The following is a 5596-nucleotide window of genomic DNA, read 5'->3' as shown; positions in this document are numbered from 1 at the left end:
AAATATTGGATGAGTAGTTATTTCAAAATTTCGTGTTGCGGGCAACTTGCACACAACTATTTAAATTACTCTCAATATTCATGAAGCACTACACCAAAACAGGCTTTTAGCGGCGCTTTTTTAGGCCTTTAGCGGTGCTTTTTAGCGCCACTAAAAGTATTTTCCGCGCTTTGAGAAGCGCCGGAAAAAACGCCGCTAAAGAACGCGTCGCTAACTTTAGCTGCGTTTTTAGAAAAAAACGCCGCTAAAGACCAAGACCTTTAGCGGCGCTTTTACCACAAACGCCGCTAAAGACCAATATCTTTAGCGGCGCTACTCCCACAAATGCCGCTAAAGACTAATATCTTTAGCGGCGCTTTTCCCAAAAACACCGCTAAAGACCAAGACATTTAGCGGCGCTTTTTCCCACAAACGCCGCTAAAGACCATGACCTTTAGTGGCGCTTTTCCCACAAACGCTGCTAAAGTCCATGACCTTTAGCGGAGCTTTTATCACAAACGCCGCTAAAGACCATGACCTTTAGCGGCGCTTCTCACAAAAACGCCGCTAAAAACCATAACCTTTAAATATATATATTTAATCAAATAATATTTATTTTTATGATAAATATTTTGTTTTATTTTATTTTATTTTTTAAATTTGAACTTTAAATATACTTTTAAGGATAAAAAATATTATTTAAATTAAATTTTCTATGAAAATTTTAACTTTAAAATTAAATATAAAAATTAATGAATTTAGTTTTAGAATTTAAAATAATAAATTAATAACACAATTAAAATCCAAAAGTTAGAACTCAAGTTATCGTAAATATTAAAGTAAAAATAAAAATTTAGAATCAAAACTAAAATAAATAATACATATGAGCAACAAACTGACTAGTTGAACAAGCCTATGATTATACACATTGCAAGGCAATAAAAAATACAATGCATTTTCTTAATCAAGTAAATCTTGGTAATAAAAGAAATAATACAATTTACATGACTCAATAATTTACAGTTTAATAAAAGATATAATCAAGCAAATATGAAATCCAAATTCAGAATAAACGCCTATTTACATCTCTAACTACCATGCATTACTTCTTTACATGACTCAACAATTTACAGTTTAACGGAATCGAATTTCTCACCCACTACACCGCCTTTTTGTTTTTGGAACTGAATGTAACGCAAGGTGCTGGCAAGGAAAGCATCCGCCACAATATCAGGGTTTGTGGAATCACTTTGCATCTCAGTATTAATTAATTTTATCAGCCCTTGGATTGCAGAACTGGTGATTTGCTTATTGTTAGAGGACCCTGCAACCTCTCCCGCAAAGTTTTCAGTTTCTTATTGTTAGAATGAATTTAATGTTTACATGAAAAAAATCTAAACCAAAGGACAAGTTTTGAGGCCAGACCTCTCGTCGTCCTTTATGCCATCCTGATTATCAACCCAAAATAGATGGGAACATGCATAAACAGCTCTGCACTGATTAGCCTTCTTCAATAGCCAAGCTGAATATTGACCAAAGTAACACATATGTAAGTTTTGTATAAACAGTTCAATGAAGTACAATGAATCAGAGAAGAGGAAGCAATATTACTCCTGTGGCTTTGTGTGTCAAAGTATCTCTGTTCTCAAACACCAAATACATTCATCCTCTGGAGAGTCCCAATTATCATATGAATTGCAGTCACTTGGGCTTTAGAGTCCTATGATCAGTAAACATTCATGAAACTCTACACAAATTAGAAAGGCATAACAGACTTCAACAATAGCCGATCTGAGTATTACAATTACCGCAATTTCTTCTTCATATAATACAAACACTTGTGTGAAAAAACCATACGCAACATGCTCAATATCACAGCCATTAGCTGCCTGATAGTCAAGAAACAGAACAAGGACAAAATACAGGTTAAAAGTTAAACATAAAATTCAAGCCTCTCTTCATAAAAAAGGAATATAACCAAAGACAAAGCCTGCAATACTGTTTACTATGCATATATTGCTAATATCATAATGATAATATGCCATTCATTAAACTTAAAAGTCATAATGATGGGAGATTTATGATGATAGCACCCCCTTCGCATCATCTTAAAATAAAATTATTGATCCCTAATGCCTGGAATCAACATAATAAATTAATGGAACATTGGTAACAGCCCTAAGAATGTCACAAATAAAGCTATTTATTCTTGTAAGCACCTGTATGTATGATCTTGTGGATTTTTACTAATAGGCATTTAATATGTCATCGCTGTATATAGAAATAAGATGAGATGAAAGGTATGCAGATAAAATGAAAAAACTCAAACCACAAGCTGCAAGCATTTGACAAAGAAAAAACTCACATGACTTGGATTAAAACAACGGAATACCAAGAAAATACCACATCAGAATCTTTTTTTAATCAAAATTTTATACATTTATTGTATAATTGTTTTCACCTATATTATGAGCGTGTCAAAATCTAATATACAATATATATATTTTTTGTGTGAACTTTAAAGCTATAAAATAAATAATTATATATATAAATAATTTAGGTAAATTATACCAACAGTCTCTAAATTTTATATAAAATTATATTTTAATCATTCCACTTTAAAAATTTACACATTTTAATTACTCAATAATTATTTATCCGAAAAATACCTTTCCAAGAATAAAATGGATGGCCATGCGACCAAAGAGATGACTCTAATCATAATCTTTAATATGGTGAATGAATGGTCAGAATTGAAAACGTGATTGGACTTTAAACATTAAACTTTATTTAATTATAAAATAAAAAGTAATAATGTCACATCAAAATGTAATAACTTTTGAATAAAAAGATAATTAAGCACGTTTAAATTGGAGCAAAAATAAATACATGCCTTGAATAAGACACAATGAAATGATATATTTTAGGTTTCTGTCAATCTGTGACTATGACCTTTTTATCAATCCAACCACATATGGCTACCAATTTTCTTGGCAAAATAAAATATTCTTTTCTTATCCTGATAAATCATAAACAAAAGTTACTAGAAATGTACATTCAAAGTCCAAATAAGCAAAAGGAAAATAATGCAGACCATAGCATACCAAAACTTCATACTTCCCAGGCTTCAAAATCTATCATAGCTATATTAGATGGACACATGACATGACGGCCAAAAAACATAGAACAAATAAAGTGCAAGAACTAGACAAGTAATTGGCATGCACAACCATGGTACACTCACTGCTAGGATACACATCAACCATGGTCAAGCAAGCTTCCATCATTACTATTTATATCAAGTAGAACGAACTTACAATTGCCTGGTGCAGATCATTTTTGCTGCTTTTGTCAGAAATGTGCAGCTGCCCAAACACCTTTTTCCATTGTGCATTGGCTCAGACTTTCCGGAAAGTGATAAAGAGTAAGCATTTGATTTGTTAAAGAATTTTAAGTAGCCCATTTCGTCGCTTTTGTTCTCTATGCGCCTCATTTGTGCTTTTCCCCTCACCATGATGAGGTCTTCATACCTTCAAAGCCAACAAAACATATATATATATATATATATATATATATATATATATATATATATTAAATACCAAACAGGCATTAAAACAAACACGTGGAAAACATAAGAATATAACTAGTTCTTCTTGTTTGTATGCGGCGTAGTCATTCTACTGCTAAAATTTCCACTTAGCTGGGAAGAAAATTGATCTGCAAATCCTTCATAATCATTCATTACATTCATATCATCATATAATTTTGAATGACAAGTCTTAATTGCTTCTCTCTGATCTTTCTATCAACAATTATTCAACCAGTATTACCATCAATATTTAGAAATCAGAGTGACTCTAGAACCTAATTTTCTTTAATCCCCTAATTACAGATAGACAAGCTGATAAATTGAGACCGTAAATGAACATATAAGATATTACCTTATCCTTCAAAACAACGGAGCTACTTCCTCCTATCAGAATGGTAGCTTTTCATCAATAGGATTCGAATCTGAAACTGACTCCATAAAGGTAGCTTCCTCAATAGACCCTTCACTCTCATATTCATCCGGCACTTTACCGTTTTCATTTGCCACAGTTGAGTCAGTTCATCTTCTTTCTTCCCAAATAACTTAGATGGAAGAGTAGATGAGACAGCCGCTTTTGCACTTCTCTTGGCTGCTTCATGGAGGCAGAGCAAGAAAAAATTGCTTTCCAAATTTGGGCGTTTAAGAATTGGGGTTGAGGAAGAAAAGATAGCAATGGGCATGGAGTTAAAAATTTTAAAGGACGGTATGTTTGTAAAGTTGGGGGTTTCAAGGGGGAAATTAGGGATTTTAGGAGGGAAAGTTGGGGATTTTGGAGAGGGGGAGGGGATTTTTTAAAATGACGCTATTTTTTATAAAATTATTTTTGTGGCGTTTTTTTATAAAAACGCCGCATTAAATGTTTTGTTATGTAAAATGATTATTTTTTAAAGTAAAATTATTTTTTGTGGCATTTTTAAAGGTTTTGCTATATAAAATAACTATTTTTTAAAGTAAAATTAATTTTTGTGGCGTTTTTTATAAAAATGCCCTAAAGGTTTTGCTATATAAAATGATTATTTTTTAAAATAAAATTATTTTTTGTGAAATTTTTTACTAAAACGCCGCTAAATGTTTTGCTATATAAAATGGCTATTTTTAAAGTAAAATTATTTTTTTTGTGGCGTTTTTATAAAAACGCGGCTATTCTTACCTTTTGCGGCGTTTTTATAAAAACGCCGCTAAATGTTTTGCTATATAAATTGGCTATTTTTTAAAGTAAAATTATTTTTTGTGGCGTTTTTATAAAAACGCCGCTAAATGTTTTGCTATATAGAATGGCTATTTTTTAAAGTAAAATTATTTTTTGTGGCGTTTTTAATGTTTTGCTATATAAAATGGCTATTTTTAAAGTAAAATTATTTTTTGTATGCTTTTTATAAAATGCATTATTGCTACCTTTTATGCGTTTTAAAGAAAAACGCAAAAAATTATTTCATTTGGAATAAAATGACACTGTTTTGCTATGCTAAAATCTTTTATTTTGTCATTAAAATTATTAGTTAAGTGATTTTATAAAGCATTTATTATTATTTTTATAAATTGAATTTTTATAAAAAAAATCAAGTACTCTCAAAATAAATATCGTATATTTTAATAAGAAAAAATGATTAAATGGTTGTAATTAATTATTAAGTTAGAATTATCCAATGTAAGCAATTAATCTCTCACATATCAAATTTCTATTAAAGATTGAGACGTTAATTATGATTTTATATTGTTCATTTCGATCTAATCTCCATTTTATTAAAGATATTTCTTTTATTAAAGATATTTCTTCCTAACTAAAATATAATTATTTTGCTAGATGTTCGATGTGGAATTATTTTAGTTTTTGTATTTTATTTTATTTATTATAATTTGGTCCTATATATCCAAAATAGATAGTTACCTATCCGTATCAATTTGTTACATTTTTTATTTATTAATTTTTTAATCTAATATTTAAATATATCAAATGGTTTAAATTAAATATTTTTAGTCATAAACACCGCTAATGTTACCTTTTCCGGCGTTTAAAGAAGAAACACC

At 30.1% G+C, this 5596-nt stretch overlaps 1 long non-coding RNA gene across 1 annotated transcript; it reads right to left on the bottom strand.

The window, feature by feature from the left end:
• Positions 1 to 916: 916 nt before the first annotated feature.
• On the bottom strand, positions 917 to 4345 carry LOC105784444 (uncharacterized). Its single transcript, XR_001130522.2, has 6 exons — positions 3921 to 4345; positions 3297 to 3509; positions 1788 to 1868; positions 1591 to 1699; positions 1405 to 1501; positions 917 to 1303 (listed from the first exon to the last, which is right to left on the bottom strand). It is a non-coding gene; the product is annotated as an uncharacterized LOC105784444 (long non-coding RNA).
• Positions 4346 to 5596: the final 1251 nt, after the last annotated feature.

Source organism: Gossypium raimondii, chromosome 13, assembly GCF_025698545.1.
Source record: "Gossypium raimondii isolate GPD5lz chromosome 13, ASM2569854v1, whole genome shotgun sequence".
Lineage (NCBI taxonomy): Eukaryota > Viridiplantae > Streptophyta > Magnoliopsida > Malvales > Malvaceae > Gossypium > Gossypium raimondii.
The sequence above is the reverse complement of the archived record's forward strand: the minus strand, read 5'-3'. Positions and strand labels throughout refer to the sequence as shown.